Source organism: Hibiscus syriacus, unplaced genomic scaffold (assembly GCF_006381635.1).
Source record: "Hibiscus syriacus cultivar Baekdansim isolate YM2019G1 unplaced genomic scaffold, ASM638163v2 tig00112079_pilon, whole genome shotgun sequence".
Taxonomy (NCBI): domain Eukaryota; kingdom Viridiplantae; phylum Streptophyta; class Magnoliopsida; order Malvales; family Malvaceae; genus Hibiscus; species Hibiscus syriacus.
This window is the reverse complement of record NW_024063250.1, coordinates 1-17,906: the sequence shown is the minus strand read 5'-3', so window position 1 is coordinate 17,906 and position 17,906 is coordinate 1. Positions and strand designations below refer to the sequence as shown.

Sequence of the window (17,906 nt, the reverse complement as noted above, 5' to 3'; positions counted from 1 at the left end):
ACAAACCCTAAAAAACTTCAATTTTGAGAAAATCCTCAAACCATAAAAATGATAGAATTTGCGTTTAGTTTTATGAGTTGAAAAAACTAAAAAAAATCTAAATCAACACAATAGTACAAGATGATGAAATGAATTAATCAATGTTTAAGATATCATAGAATAATAACTTTTGACGATTGTTAAAAATAAAAAGGATAATAAAGAAGATGATGAGATAAAATAAAAATTAATTTTTTTACATTAATATAATGCTAATATTGTTTTTTAATAACATCATTCTATCAATGATTTAACCTCTCAATAATACAATTGATCGGAAAGTCAAAATTAAGTGATAAAATTTATACTAAACCTAAAGCCTAGGGATATATTGTATAGTTTACCATTTTTTTAATCACGCTGCACTGCATTTCCAATTCCGGATTCCAAGCTCCAAGCTCCCACGGCGATTCCCATTTGGCTATCGGGGTGGAAAGCGATCGTGGTTCGTCGGTAACCAAAAACAAATTGTTTCAATTAGGATGGTAAATGAGACGAGACAGATCGTGAGTTACTCGAGATCGACTCGATCAAGCTCAATAAATAATCGGATTGAATAGACTCGACTCGAGCTCAACTCGAATTCTTAAAACGAGCTATTTGATACTCGACTCGAAAAGATCGTGAGCAGCTCGAAAATATAATATATAAGATTATATTTTTTTAAAAAAAATATTAATATTTATGTATTGTTTTTTTTTAAAAAAATACATTAAGATTTTTATGCATTTAAGGTTCATGTTCGAGTTCGAGTTTGATGCTTCAATCGAGTTAAGTTTAAAAAAAATTTCTTCATTTGAGCCTTTTCAAACTGCTCACGAGCTTCAGTTCAAGATTTCGAGTTCGAGTCGAGCCACGAGTTTTCAAATTGAATCGAACTCAGCAATACTCGAGCTCAACCCGACTCGTTTACGTGCCTAGATTCAATGCCAACATCCTAACTAATCGTTTAAACCCCCGCTTCTTCTTTCAGTAATATTCGCAAACACCTTACCCTATATAGGTTCGAAATCCTAATTACTCTAGCAAGAAGGGAAAATTCAGCAGCATGCTTCGAAGGTCAATTTTGGAACTATCACGTCACCGAGGGTCTCATCGGAGAATATCAAGGCAGATTACATCCCAGGTAAATTCGTCTGTTTTCGGTATGAATTTTCTAGTTCATGTGTACTTTTTTTTCTTATAATTCTTCGGTTTGTAATGTTTGGTTAAAAATATGTAGTGTTCATCGCCGTTTCTTTATTCGAGAAAGCAATTCTGCACCTCTCCTGGAGAAAATACTACTCCAAATCCGGGTTCAGCCGGAGTTCCGCCTGAATCAAAGAGTGGGGTTTCAAGAGTTGCCATTGGCAGTGCGGTTATTGTTGTTGGTGCTGCCTTGGTTGTTTACCGAGCGGGATACTTAGATCAATATCTTGGTGAAGTGCCCAAGAGTTATGTTAATTCGACGAAAATTGGTTTTGATGATAAAGATGAACAGAATATCCAAGTTGTTGCTTCTCATAACGAAGAAATAAAAGTGCTAACTCCTAATGCTGATGGGAAGTCGAATGACTTGAATGGGACACTTGGAGATAGCACAATGATAGGATCAGAAAAGCCAGTACTAGAATATTCTGAAAGCAGATTGCCATCTGCTGATTACAATGCAGATGCTGCTGAATCAGCCGAGGGGGGTCTTAAAAATGCTGAGCCTGAAACTGCATTGATGCCGAACGAGGATAGTCAATTGGATACCCAATCAAGTGCATCCCACGGAGAAAAGGAGGCAAAAGCTGTAGAACCTCATTCTCATACTCCCCCAGACAGTATACAGGTGCTGTTTTCTCTGCATTCTATATTTATGTTGATTCGGAATACTTGGACAATAGATGTTATGAAATTTTGAAGAATGCTTCAGCATCCATGCTCGGATTCTATCTTTTCAGTATTATGTGAGTGCAAGTAACTGGTCTTGGGTTAGGGTGGACCAAATGTACTTCAATATGAACTATGGATTGCCCTGTCATTGTTAGTACTGTATTACTGCTATATTCCTACCACTCCATAAACCAATTATGACAGCAGCACCCCTTGGCCAATTGTCACTCATTTTCCCTATGAACATCATGGGCACGCTATGTGTGCCTTTATGTACATTCATATTGCTTCCAATATGATTTCCTTGAATCTTTGAATCTGACAACCTTTTGTAATTGTTTGCATGGGTGCAGAAATTTTCAGTATTTCAAAACTCACTTTTGGTGTTTTGTTATTGCAGGATGAAACAAGTAAAGATGCAGAAGCACCTAGTTTTGCCCTTGAAGAAAGCCTAATAAAAACTTTTCCTTCTCTGCATCCCAGTACATCAAACATACCTCAGGTATCATTTTTTCCCTCATTGGTTTCTCTTTAACACTACATTCTGTTGTTCCTGATTTGTAACCTCATGGTATTTCTACATGAACCATTGTTATTTCTTTAAGGTCACTCAATCAAACTTATTTAAACTGTGTCTCTATGACACTTAATGTTTTATTGCTTGAGCTTCACAGGGAGGCTTGATCACCCAACAAATTGTCTTAGGATTGCAGCTCTTAAGGATTAAAACTTGTTGAATGTCTTTGTGTTTATTTGGGGATGACTGTTAACTGAGGTGAGAAAAGTGTGAGCAGATCATGTTCTTTGTATTGGGATATGTACACAATTCTAATGCATCAGGATAACTAAGAACCTCTGCCTTTGTAATCAAGGAAAGGCTTTATAGGGAGGTTTTATCCCCTGAGAAACTGGCTTAGGGTTGCAACATCTCTTTTTTGTCTGTTTAAATTGGGGAGAGACTGACTACCAACCTTTTCTCTAGGCTGTCTATACATTCCTATAATCAATACTGAATGAATACTATCTTTATCAAGGTATATTTGTCTTACACAGTTACACTGGCTCAATATAACACCTACTTTTCTTGTCTACTGTTGCAGGATGAACAAAGTAAAGTTGCAGAAATGTCTAGTTTAGCCCCTGAAGAAAGCCAAATAAAAGATTTTCCATCTTCGCATCCTGCTATAGCAGACATACCACAGGTATCTTTGTTTCTCTCATTGGTTTATCTTTTTAACACCTGACATTTTTTTTGTTCATGATTCGTAACTTAATGGAAATCCTGCATGGACCATTTTTATCAATTGCAGATTGGCTAGTGTCTAGTGAAGTTAAACTCTCCTTGTTCTTCTTCATGTTTATTGTCTAATTTTTCTTAATATTGGAATCTGCATTGTGCTTATTATGTTCTTCAGCACATTGTTGGTTTAAAGGGTAAAAAGAAGTATGATAGGATGGCTTCTTGTTACTTTATTATGTACATGTGTTCTTCTTGGTTAGCTAAAATGGGGATTGGTTAATCATAGGATTCAGGGTTCTTTAAAACCTCTCCATTAATAAAACTCGAGGTACTCTTTTCCCCCTTCCGCTTTTTGCCGTGCTACCTTTCTGGTTTCGGGCAATTATGAAGGGGGTTTTTAATGAGACCTCCAATTCTTATAAAAAAAATTATGTACATGTGTTCTAATTATTCAGATGCTGTTTGGTTCTTGGATACGCAGGTAATGCTTCAATGACAAAGAACCACTTCATTTTGTTGTTCATTTTATTGGCAAGTAACGTCTCTGTATAGGGAGGTTTTCTGCCCCAAGAAATTAGATTAGAATTGCACTTCCAAGGGCTAAAGCTTCTTCCATGCCTTTGTGTTTAATTGGTGGAAGACTGTTAATTGAGATGGCAAAAGCATGAATCCCTTTTTTTTTTTTTGTATTGGGATATATATATATTCAGTCTGACAAATAGCCACTGCATTTTCCTGTCTACTTTCTAGGCAATGAAAGGCTTTATAGCGAGGTTTGATTCCCCAAGAAGCTTGGCTTAGGGTTCCAGTATCTCTTTTATGTTTGTGTTTAAATTGGGAAGACTGATGTGTGAAGTGGCAAAAGCACAGCATGTTCTTTGTAATTCACTTATTATCAGACTTGATACAATATCACATTTTGTGCTTCTTGGATGCAGGCTAAACCAACTGAGGATAAAGGGGCTCCAAATTCTCTTCTTTATGCCTATCACCTTAAGGACAAGGCAGATGAAAGCTATTTCGCTTCTCTAAATAGAAAATATGAACAGCTTTCTAAAGAAACAGAGGTTGTCTGCCTACTTATTGTTTAATACATATGATAAGGGAGAGTGTCAGTAAACACTAAGTTTTCATTCTTTTTAACATGTTAGGGTTTTGGTACAGAAGTTGAGGAACTAAATGAGGGATATTTATCCAAAGATGGAAAATTAGTTCTCAGTTTCCTCCAAGCCATTCATGCTGCCGAAAAGCAACAAGCTGAGCTGGATGCACATGCTTTTGCTGAAGAAAAACAAGCATTGAAAGTCTGAAATTTGAACTATATGGATTCTTACACCTTAATTCTGCAACACTCTTGGTCATGCCTTATTAGCTCATGCTTTTTTTCCCTCTCTTTTTAGGAGAAATATGAAAAGGAATTAAGGAATTCAAGAGCTAGGGAACTAATGCGTACAGAAGAGGCAGCCATATTGGATAAGGTTATAGGCTTATAGCTGTTTTCATATTTTCATTTTTTCTAGAAATAAATATCAGAAGTACACAATAACAATATGGCACCTAAACTTTAATTAAACTTTGATTTTGATTCAAATGAGCACATTTTAGAAACCAAGTAATCCAAATTACTTTGGATAACTATAATTGTTTGTGTGTACAATAAGTGAATGTCAAATAGTGCCACATTGATAGTGGTGTTAATTTTTGCTACATTTTATGTCTGTACCTTTCTTTTTGATCTTGCTACATAGTCCTCCCATCTGCAGCCTGTGCTTGAATCATATGGTGAATCCAGTACTCCTTTGTCTGTAGAATCTGCATGTCAGGATTGAACATGAGGCTGTCTGGGTTTGTTGTCATTCTGTCTAACAGAACAAGTTGATTAAATGCTGAGGTTGTTATAGTACTTGCTGACAATGATTGATAGGTGAAGCTCTAAGATTTCACACCTTAAAGAAAATACTAAAGGAAAAAAAAAACTTGTTCAGAATAAATCGTATTTATTTCTGCTGAATATGGCTGACTTAAATAGAGTTTACAATGTAACAACTTTACATAAAAAGATGCATAAAATTAGCAACATAATAAAAATGATTCTATCTAATTAAAAATGATCCTATGTAATAACTAATAGAATAAAAAACTGATTCTATCTAATTAAAAATGATCCTATCTAATAACTAATAGAATAAAAACTGATTCTATCTAATTAAAACTGATCCTATCTAATATTTAATTTAGATATTCTCGACACCCCCCCTCAAGCTGGAGAATAGATATCGATCATTCCCAGCTTGGACAGAAATCCTTCGAACATCGTAGTAAACAGTCCCTTGGTGAGAACATCGGCGAGCTGCTCTGATGATGGAACAAACGGTATGCAGATATCACCATTTTCCAGCCTCTCCTTGATGAAATGTCGATCTATTTCGACATGTTTGGTCCTGTCATGCTGTACAGGATTCTGAGCAATACTGATTGCCGATTTGTTGTCGCAATACAACTTCATCGGTTTATCTCTTTCAACCTTCAGCTCCTCTAAGATCCTCCTAAGCCATAACAACTCACATACTCCTTGCGCCATGGCTCTGAACTCGGCCTCCGCACTGCTTCTAGAGACAACTGGTTGCTTCTTGCTCCTCCAAGTAACTAAGTTGCCCCAGACAAATGAGCAATAACCGGTAGTAGATCTTCTGTCTGTAGAACTTCCGCCCCAATCAGCATCAGTGAAGATCTCCACTCTTCGACTTCCATTCTTCGAAAACATGATTCCTTTACCAGGACTCCCTTTCAAGTAATGAAGAATCCGGTAAACAGCTTTGGAGTGTTTTTCTGAGGGACAATGCATAAACTGACTAACCAAGCTCACAGCAAATGCAATATCTGGTCTCGTATGAGCCAAATAAATCAGTTTCCCCACCAGTTTCTGATACCGATTCTTGTCCACAGGCTCAGCACCATCTTCTTTTTCGAGTTTTTGATTTGGATCAATAGGAGTCGCCACTGGTTTACATCCGAGTAATCCGGTCTCTTTCAAGATATCGAGGACATATTTCCTTTGCGAGATAATTATACCTTTTGAGGATCTAGCCACCTCCATTCCAAGGAAATACTTGAGTTGTCCTAGATCCTTGACTTCAAACTGGTTGGATAAGAAGTTCTTCAACGACTCCAACTCTACTGTGTCATCTCCTGTCATAACAATGTCATCTACATACACAATTAAAATAGCAATTTTACCATTATTGTGTTTGTAGAACATAGTATGATCAGACTGGGCCTGAGTGTAACCATGTTGTTTCACAGCTCTCGTGAATCTCTCGAACCAGGCTCTCGGAGATTGTTTCAATCCATAAATGGATTTCTTTAGCTTGCAGACCCTGCCATCCTTCTTCAATTCATCAAAGCCTGGAGGAACTTCCATAAACACCTCTTCCTCTAGCTCACCGTTTAGGAACGCATTCTTCACATCAAACTGTCTGAGAGTCCAATCCAGATTGGCGGCTAGTGAGAGTAGGACACGTACGGTGTTTAGTTTGGCCACAGGTGCGAAGGTCTCCTCGTAGTCAAGGCCGTATGTCTGAGTGAAGCCTCGTGCTACGAGTCTTGCCTTGTATCTCTCGACCGAGCCATCTGCATGGTATTTGATGGTGAACACCCACTTGCTGCCTACAGATTGTTTCCCCTCAGGTAAAGGAGTTAGATCCCACGTGTCATTCTTCTTCAGGGCCTTTAACTCCTCAAAAACTGCCTCTCTCCATCTCGGAACTTCTAGAGCTTCATGTATCGACTTAGGTAGTGCATCATCCATAATCCTGGTGGAAAAAGCTTTGAAATCTGGAGAGAGTTTATTATAAGATAAGAAATTGGATATTGGATGTTTTGTGGTACATGATCTAACACCTTTGCGCAAGGCTATGGGTTCAAAGAATTCTGTAGAAGGCTCAAAATTTGGAGAAGAAATAGGAGAAAGAGAAGTCGTACCTTGGACCATAGTCGAGTCCGATGGTTGACATACCTTGGGGACCGGTGGAACATTACTTGGTCGAGTCATCCGTCTAGAATAAACACGAAGTTCAGTAGGTGGTTCCAAGTTGGTTTCTACCTGAGTCTCACGAGGTTGTGAATTTATAGGTTGTGAAATCCTAGGATTAGTTACGGAAATATGAATTGGTTCCACTGAGCTATTTACAACCAATTTTGGCAAGGACGTTTGTTCCCAAAAACTCATTTCAGAGTCATTCTCCCCCGGAAGAGAGTTTTTGTCAAAAAAAGGTTGTTTTTCAAAAACGTGACATCCATACTCACATAATACTTCCCAGATTTAGGATCAAAGCATTTATACCCTTTTTGTGTTGGTGAAAAACCTAGAAATATGCATTTATGTGCTCGGGGATCGAGTTTTCCTCTATTTTGGCCGTGTATATGAACAAAAGCAATGCAACCAAAAATTTTAGGTGTTAAATCAGTGAATGATCTATTTTCAGGAAACATATTCTTTAGAGCTTGCAAAGGAGTAATAATTAAGAACTCTTGTAGGCATTCGATTTATCAAATAAGACGCTGTTAAGAGTGCTTCATTCCAAAAACGATTAGGAACATTCATAGCAAACAGTAAAGCCCTAGTCACCTCTAATAAATGCCTATTTTTCTTTCAGCAACTCCATTTTGTTGGGGAGTATCAACGCAAGAACTGTGATGAATAATTCCTTTTTGTTTCAAAAAATCACCTAAGATTGCATTAAAATATTCTCGACCATTATCGGTTCTAAGAACTTGAATATTTGCTTGAAACTGAGTATTGATCACTGAGTGAAAATTTTTGAAAACACTTGCTGCCTCGGATTTTTGTTTTAGTAAATAAATCCACGTGACTCTAGTGTGATCATCAATGAATGTGATGAACCATCTAGATCCTGAGGCTGTTTTTACTCGTGAAGGGCCCCAAATATCACTATGCACAAGAGAAAAAGGTTTTGATGGCATATACTTTAAAGATGGATAAACAGATCTATGATGTTTTGCCAATTCACAAGCTTCACACTGAAAAGAAAAACCGTCCCTTTTTTTGAAAAGATTTGGAAACAAAATATTTCAAATAATTAAAACTAGGATGGCCTAACCTATAATGCCACAACATTATTTCATTCTCACAAGACAAGGTAGTAAAGCATCTCGGTTTCTGAACTTGTTTATTTGAAGGATTGTCCGTGACCAAGTGATAAAGTCCATCAACCTCCTTAGCATTGCCAATCATCTTCCCCGAACAAGGGTCCTGAAATTCAAATCCAGCAAATGTTATTGTAGCAATTGTCACGGGGCTAGACTTCTGCTAGACGGTTCGTGCGGCACTTAGACGATTTCCAGGTCGAAATGGCGCCTAAGTCAGCCTTATCCACGTCCTTGTGAGTCTCTGGCTCACTAAGCGACGAACAAACCCTCAAGGGTTAAACAATAATGCGGAAATAACACTTAATCGGGGCTAATCCAAGCCACCTGGGTTGAAGCAGATCTCTGAAGCACGTGCGTTGTGGGAACTTTCTAAGTCACCAAGACTTGAATCACTTTGGCACTTTGAAAGAACTCGGAAAAGAACACTCCCGAGGCTATCTCAGCCCTCCTGATCGGTAACACAAGCCACAAAGGCTTAAGCACAAAGGAGATCAAGCCGACAAGGCTAGAAAGCTGCAAGCTAGAGAGCTAGAAAGAAAGAACTCAGAGAGAGTAAGAGTAAATGCCTGAGTTTTATTACTCTGAAGATAATGAATGAAGTGAGTGATTACAAATGAGGGGAGGAGCTCTCTATTTATAGTTGAGGCCCTCAAGATCCAACGGTCTAGATCAAAGTACATCGACGGCTTACATTGAATCCTACCTTAACAGAACTCTATCTCTAAGGTATTTGAATTCAAATAAAACATTATCCATAATTAAATCCTTAATTATTGGATAATAATATTCTTTCTGGAATCTTCCAAGGAACGGGCCAGGTCTGATGGTTCTGGGCAAGCCCAACACTCTGTATTATTCTTCTACAGAAATTTGCTCACACATGTCTCGGTCCGAATCCACGAGCCTCGACAAAATTGCCCCCATCGAACATGTAACACCCTCGTCGCTTCTCTCGGACGCCTCGGACTTGATCCTTCACGAACTCGAGCCTTTACGGACCCGCAAGCATTCTCCAAGAACCAGGCCAACTCACCATGCCCAACAAGCCCAAAGTCTGCGTAATTGAACCCCTTCTGTGAACCTTTACGCCAATGCCCATGGACCCAAAAGTTTAGTCCGTGACAATCTCCCCCACTTGATCTAGCGGCGCCCTCGTCGCTAGGTGAGAACACTTGGTCTTGATCACCTTGGACGCTTTAACAAACACCTTGGCTTCCTCGCCTTGGTTAACACCGTCATGTCTTATCACCATCTAGCACACCTTGGCATTCATCTCGAACGTAGGAAATCCATCCTACCCGTTTGCATTCACCCAAACAAGGATATTTTTTTATCCAGCGGTAAAGAATTGGATACTCCGGCAACATACAACATGACAACTCAGATTCATCGGCAACACTCGCTTGTCCCTAAGAACTCTGAAAGTCTCAGATGTCCCTTCCAACATTTGATAACTCCGTAAAAAGATGGTTAGGTCCTCGACCTATGCTCATCAACGATGGTGAATCAAACTCAACACTTGGAATGTATTTGAGATGTCCCTCGATTTCCCCCAGCACATTTACTCTACGTGTCAGCCCTTCTTACTCCGTGAAGTCTGGCACTCCACACACCAACACTTCTATCCGGAAGTCTGGTGTTTCTACTCGCATCGGCACTTCCTCCCTTGAAGTCCGGTGCGACTTCCACCCTCTTACATGGGTGGCAAGTTCTCGCCCATCATGTCTCTTAAAGGCTTAGACTCCATCAACCACTTCTCAGTTGTCTCTTCGATGGTAGTCCTTAAAACAACATTCCGCTCTATTGGAACTTCTTCAGAATTGCCAGTCTTGATTGCCCCCTTCGGTGGTTCGGCTTTTAAACCAAGATTGTCGGCATCCTTCTTTGACATGAATGGATCAGTTGCCCCTGTGTCTACTAAGGCAACTCCCGATGGTTCGGCAACGTTGATGTTCGCACACATCAACTCATTCTGCTTTCGGCCTCTACTTGCCTTGGCAGAACTCAAGTTCATTGAGCCAAGTCTCGCAGCCTCGCTAACCTTATCTTTACCCATGTCCTTGGGTAACTCGATCCTGGGCTTCTCCATCCTCTCGGACCACTCGGCTTTATCCCGGCAAACTTGCAACTCTTGTGGCCCCTTACTTCGGTGACCCTTCGTCTGCTCCTTTCTTGCCCTCGGTGTAAGGCACTTGTTCGCTTTACTTGTGCCAACATCATCCATGTCTTTTCTTGACATGTGCTCACCACTTGAACGATCAATGCTCAAATGCTCACCATTCGAACAAACTTCACTCGAACAAGCTTCACTCGAAGAGCCTTGCTCCTCATCATTGTTGGACTGACCCTCATCTCGAATATTTTCGCCATTACCCTCGGCTTTCAACTTTGTCTCGGATGTCTTCTTGAATCCAAGTTCTATGATGGACTCGGCGGCTATCAAGGCTTTAGACAACTCCTTGATTCCCCTTCTCTCCATCGTCGCCTTTGCCCATGGCTTCAATCCATTTGTGAAGGTGAAGAATGCATCTTCTTCAGTCAACTCTGGGACTTGGAGCATGAGTTCCTCGAACTCTCTCACATACTCCTTCAACGTCCCATCATGTCTAAGATTCATCAACTTAGACCATGCCTCACTCTCGGCATGCACTGAGCTCGATTGCTCTTGAAAGGTCTCGGACTCTTTTGGTCCTTTGCCAACTCCAGCTTCAACAGCAACGGCTACCTCCTCGGTATCCTTGGAAAGCTCCTTGGCAAAATTGGGTTTGGGCAACCCGTTCTGCTTTTGGTTTTGACTAACCTTGGCAGTAGTAAACACCATTGAACCAAGCTTGGCAGGCTCGCTACTCTCGACCTTGTCCTTTCCTTGGACTGCTTGATTCGGTTGGGCATTCCCGCACTATGTGTGGACCTTTGCACCAGAAACACTCCAGTTGCTCTCGCTTATTTACCCTCGGCTCTTCAGCTTGGCCCTTGGCTTTCGCACCGAGCTTTACTTCGGTGGTGCAATCTCGCACCTTGTGTTGTCCACCGCATTGGAAACACTTCAACGGCTCTCGCTTCTTTACCCTCGGCTTAGTTGCTTCGCCACTCGCATTGTCACCGAGCCCTGCTTTATTGGTACAATCTCGCACCTTGTGTTCTCCATCACATCGGAAACACTTCAATGGCTCTCGCTTCTTTATCCTCGGCTTAGTTGCTTCGCCACTCGCATTGGCACCGAGCTTTGCTTTGTTTGGGCAACTCTTGGCCCTATGTGCTCCTTGACATATGAAGCACTTCAGTGGATCTCGCTTGTTTACCCTCGGCTTTCCTGCACCACTAGCATTCGCGCCGAGCCTCGCTCCTGGTTTGACTGCTTCGACTCCCGCAGTCGCACCATCATCGGCTACTTCCCCTTTTGACTTGCCTTCTCCTTGACAATGGAAGCAAGGCGATTCTTCTCGGGGCATCCTCTTATCAAGTGAGGACCATCACAGAAGTAGCATTTAAGAGGCTTGTTACTCACCTTCTTCTTTAACACGGACTTGGCCTTGCCATGATTCCCCGATGGCTTTATCCGACCACGATCAGTCGATACCACTTCTTGGCTACTCGAAGAGTTTTCTCTGCCATCTATCCACTGTCCCTTGTCATGGTCTCCCCCATTTTCACCACTATCTTTGGGCATGGGTCTGGATGACTCATATTCGGTTGGCTTGGCTCCTGCAAGCTCGCACCTTGACTCGGCTACAGCTCCGGCTTCCGAATAACTCTGGGTATCACCTTGCTCATGGCAAGCATCACCCTGGTCTAAGTCCTTCGATGAAGGTATTGCACGCACCACTATAACTCATTACTATTTTGCGCATGAGTATCTCACTCTTGAGCCCATCCATCTCTTCCCTCAAGGCCATCAACTCGACCCTGAGCGCATTACTCATCTCTATCAACGTCCAACCGTGGAGACTCTGTTGCGCCACATCCTTGAACCCATCCCTCATGGATTCTAACTGTTCAATACGGGACTCCATAACTCCTTGGACCTCCTTGGCTTCTTCCGTGAAGCTCTCAAGGTTCTTGATCCTCACCTCCAATGATCCTGGGGTAACTCCCACACTTTGTTTCTCTAGCTCAATCCCAACACCACGGCTCTCCGCGCCATCCTCTGTGGGAACAACTCCTTTTTCTTGTGCCATCTCGTTTCCTTTCCACAACCTATCTGGAACACTCGTTGGATCCACAACGGCTTCCATCACCTCGCTAAAATGCTTCTTGTCACAAGACAAGCTCGGATCACTGTTGAATCCACAACACCTACACTCCGACTTGCTTTGACTTGCTTCCCCAAACCACGTACAAAACGATCGTTGTTTTCCAGTAACAACTCGCTCTGTCACTGCTTGCCACTAAGTCAGACGGGTAAACTACTTACACCGACAACTCGTTCTGACACCACTTGTGTCGGGGCTACAGCTACAGCAACGCTCTGATACCACCTGTCACGGGGCTAGACTTCTGCTAGACGGTTCGTGCGGCACTTAGACGATTTCCAGGTCGAAATGGCGCCTAAGTCAGCCTTATCCACGTCCTTGTGAGTCTCTGGCTCACTAAGCGACGAACAAACCCTCAAGGGTTAAACAATAATGCGGAAATAACACTTAATCGGGGCTAATCCAAGCCACCTGGGTTGAAGCAGATCTCTGAAGCACGTGCGTTGTGGGAACTTTCTAAGTCACCAAGACTTGAATCACTTTGGCACTTTGAAAGAACTCGGAAAAGAACACTCCCGAGGCTATCTCAGCCCTCCTGATCGGTAACACAAGCCACAAAGGCTTAAGCACAAAGGAGATCAAGCCGACAAGGCTAGAAAGCTGCAAGCTAGAGAGCTAGAAAGAAAGAACTCAGAGAGAGTAAGAGTAAATGCCTGAGTTTTATTACTCTGAAGATAATGAATGAAGTGAGTGATTACAAATGAGGGGAGGAGCTCTCTATTTATAGTTGAGGCCCTCAAGATCCAACGGTCTAGATCAAAGTACATCGACGGCTTACATTGAATCCTACCTTAACAGAACTCTATCTCTAAGGTATTTGAATTCAAATAAAACATTATCCATAATTAAATCCTTAATTATTGGATAATAATATTCTTTCTGGAATCTTCCAAGGAACGGGCCAGGTCTGATGGTTCTGGGCAAGCCCAACACTCTGTATTATTCTTCTACAGAAATTTGCTCACACACATGTCTCGGTCCGAATCCACGAGCCTCGACAAAATTGCCCCCATCGAACATGTAACACCCTCGTCGCTTCTCTCGGACGCCTCGGACTTGATCCTTCACGAACTCGAGCCTTTACGGACCCGCAAGCATTCTCCAAGAACCAGGCCAACTCACCATGCCCAACAAGCCCAAAGTCTGCGTAATTGAACCCCTTCTGTGAACCTTTACGCCAATGCCCATGGACCCAAAAGTTTAGTCCGTGACACAATGCATTTGCAATCATGAATAATACGATTAACAGAGATGAGATTGCAAGAGAGCTTTGGGACATGTAGGACATTTAGTAATGTGAGAGATGGAGAAATAATGATAGAGCCTTTTCCAGCTATAGAGGTTAGGGAGCCATCAGCAATTTTTACCTTCAGATTACCAGATAAAGGAAAATAAAGATGAGAATATGGAGGAATTACCGGTCATGTGATCTGTTGCCCCTGAATCTATGATCCAAGGGTTTGATTTAGAACCGGCTATGAAAGCTGTAGGATATGTACCTTTCTGGGCTAATGATGAAGAGGCAATATAAGATGATGGGTTAGGAGTGTTGGATATGGAATGAGAACTCATTAGTTGATACAATTGCTCTAGCTGTTCTTTGCTGAAGGCAGACAGTTCTGAGGCAGGTTTCGGCTCTTCAGAAGCATCTTCAGATGAGGCATGGAATCCCTTTGCATTACGAGAATTTCGATTGGCTGAAAAATTCTCGGCTGGCTTCCCGTGTAGCTTCCAACACTTGGCTTAGTGTGTCCCGGCTTGTTGCAGTGCTCGCAGATTGGCCGATCTCTGTCGTTCCGACGATCGTTGCGACGTGGTGGCTGACCCGAGAACAAGGCAGAAGACTCGGTGGGATTTGGTGAGTGGCCTCCAAGCATGACTGTCCGCCGGCTCTCCTCTCGTCTGACTTCGGAGAAGACTTCTCTTGTGCTTGGTAGTGGTTCACGACCAAGGATGCGCCCTCTGACTTCATCCAATTCCTTGTTAAGGCCGACAAGGAATTCGAAGACGCGTTCTTTTTCCACCATCTTCTGGAATAGAGCCCTGTCCTTAGCACAACTCCATTCATAGTCGCTGAACATGTCAACCTCTTGCCACAAGGTCTTGAGTTCAGTGTAGTATTGAGTGACAGTTTTTTCTCCTTGTTTTAGCCTCCATAATCGAGTTTTTAGTTCAAACCATTGTCCTGCGTTCCCGAGATCAGAATAGGTCTCGTTCACAGCATTCCAAATGTCATGAGCAGTAGGTAGGAAGAGATAAGTTCTCCCTACACTCGGATCCATGGAATTTATGAGCCAAGACATAATCATCGAGTTTTCTGCCTCCCATCTTTCAGATTCTTCATCTTCTTCGGCAGGTTTCGTAGTGATACCTGAGAGATAGCCGAATTTTCCACGGCCACGAATAAACAGTTTCACAGATTGTGACCACTGTAAGAAATTATTTCCATTCAACTTGTGAGAAGTGATGGATATGTTTTGGAAGGATTCAGTGTTTAGGGTGATTGAAGGTGAGCGAGTAGAACTCATAGAGTCGATACCAGAGGTATCATCGTAGAATTTGGCCATTTTGGCTCTGACACCATAAAGGAAAAAAAAAAACTTGTTCAGAATAAATCGTATTTATTTCTGCTGAATATGGCTGACTTAAATAGAGTTTACAATGTAACAACTTTACATAAAAAGATGCATAAAATTAGTAACATAATAAAAATGATTCTATCTAATTAAAAATGATCCTATGTAATAACTAATAGAATAAAAAACTGATTCTATCTAATTAAAAATGATCCTATCTAATAACTAATAGAATAAAAACTGATTCTATCTAATTAAAACTGATCCTATCTAATATTTAATTTAGATATTCTCGACACTTATCCCATGTAACAGAGTCCAAACAAATTATTTATACCTATGAATTTGGATTTTTCCTGTTCTTAGTATGATATGTCAATCTGTTTGTAAAGCTTAAGGAAAGCCAGAAACTATGAATTGAGTTGGGACCATCCATCCCAATCAATTTCTCTGAATTGTTTTGCTAGTTCGTGAAATTGCGTTAGTACTTTTATCTATCAACTTAAGCTATTCTTTAATCGTGTCTTACGGCTTTTTATAAGCATGCTTCTTTTATTGTGATTACCTGGAAAGTCACAGTCAGTTTAGTTACAGATTGAGTATGCTCACTCGCTTATATGCCCTCCAAAGGGGTGAAAAATAAAGTGAAAGAAGACTAGTTATTATATTATTTTGCAGATTCAAGCTGCTGAGAATTTGAGTTTACCCCTTTCAGGAATTAAAGAGAGAAAGAACAAAGGCAGCAGCTGCTATAAAATCACTTCAAGAAAAAATGGAAGAGAGACTGAGGATGGAACTCGAAGAAAAGGTAAGTTGTGTTATCCTAACAAAGAATTTTGTTGCATAATTTCATAATCACAAAATCAAGTTCTTATTTCTTGGTTATTGCAGGAAAGGGAAGCTGAACAGAAGTTGCAAAAAGCTCAGGAGCTAGGAAAAGCAGAATTGGCTGCAGCAATTGCAAGTGAGAAAGCAGCACAGATTGAAAAAGTGGCAGAAGCAAATCTTAATGTAAGCCATCTCCTGGTGGAACTTTTTATTGAAAAAACTGTACAAAATTAGCTTAGCTTCTGTTTTAGTATGAAAAAAAAATGAACTAAAAGAAGCTTTTCATCGATATTCAATTAAGGATGGAACAAGGAAATTTAAAAATTATAATGCTAGATTTTTCTCAAATAATGGGTTGGAATTTTAAACCTCTTCGCTCTTACTTTGCAGCATAAAGCATGCCATGGATAGGTGTCAATCCAGTGTCAGTTCATGATAAATCAATGTTTTTAGCTTTCAGTTTACTTCAGTATCAACTAAAATACTTTCTGTCTTTTGTATGGTGATATTTGATGTGTTTGATAGGCATCTTGTTCAATATATATATTATATCACACATGAAAATAAAGATCCATTGTGTTGAAAATTGAATTCTTCAAAAGTAATCATTAAGAAAAAGCTAATAACTAACCTATTATGTGATTTCTAGCTGAAAATCAAAGATTTTTCCATTAAATTACTTGAATATGATCTTTCTATGGAATTTGTTAATAGATGATCCAGACGGTAAATGAAATTTCCAACATTATAGATACTAAATGGAAGTTTGGGTAGTTTTACTTGTTTTTCGAGAAAGAAATGAAAGCTAGAATACTTTCTAATGCTTTCTTTGAATTGCAGAGAACCAAATCAAACATGAAAAATCATTTGAGGATGAATGAGCATGAGTTGTTAAAAAGTAGTCTTCTAAGTTGGGAGCTACTTATAGTTTATCAGTTACAACCATTCACATAAATGCGTTTCTCAGTTTATGGTTTGTTGTTATGCATCATACATGCCCGTGTAATTATTTTCATAATCAATACTGTTTATCATTAGTCATTCAGCACTATGGATGTGATTTGAGGCACTAAACATGGTATGGATTATTCTTTGGTAGATAAATGCGTTATGTATGGCATTTTTTGCACGATCTGAAGAAGCACGCAAAAGTCATTCTGTTCACAAGCTTGCTTTGGTACCTTCTCAACCTTCACTGTTCTTATTTGACGTATTTTTTTTTAGTTTTAGTTGGAATCTTTGTGATGTTATATAGTGATTGATATTCGTAATTCTTCTAAACTTCTAAATTATTGCCCCATAATTGAATGCTCTTGGGTACAGGGAGCACTTGCACTAGAAGATGCACTTTCTAAGGATTACCAATCCAGAAAGAAATAGATTCTCTGCGTACCTACCTTGAAGGTATTGAGAAGGATTCTGTATTAGATTTGGTACTTTCGTCTCTTCCAGAAGAAACTCGATACCATGGTACAGACACTCTACTACAGTTGAATCAAAAGGCAAGTTGTTTAGTAACTTTAGAAATATGTAAATAAAGTACGAGTCCTTTTGAATGATATAATCTATACTTTTGGTTACATATGGTTGATGGTTTGCCATTGCAGAATTCTGTGTAGGAATTGTATGCTTCACTTTTGGCAATATTTTTATAAAAAGGAGAATTTTAAATGTTTTTAGAGGTAGAGCTAAAAGAATGTTGTTTTTTTTCCAAAAATTAAAATCTGGGAGGAACAATAAGTCTGGCATCATTCACATTACGCCTCTTTATCTGTTGTAGTCTTTTGCCCACTTGATATCCTGATATTAGTAAGTCCGACCTGTGCCGAAAACTGAATTTTATATGATTTTCATTATCTTTAGTTAAACTATTAGTCGAAAAAAGTTTTATTTATGTCGAAAAATATATCTTGGCATTTTGCTAAATATATTTGGCATTTT

At 40.1% G+C, this 17,906-nt stretch overlaps 1 pseudogene; it reads left to right on the top strand.

Moving 5' to 3' along the window:
- Window positions 1-1,031: 1,031 nt before the first annotated feature.
- On the top strand, window positions 1,032-17,467 carry LOC120174397 (annotated as a pseudogene).
- Window positions 17,468-17,906: the final 439 nt, after the last annotated feature.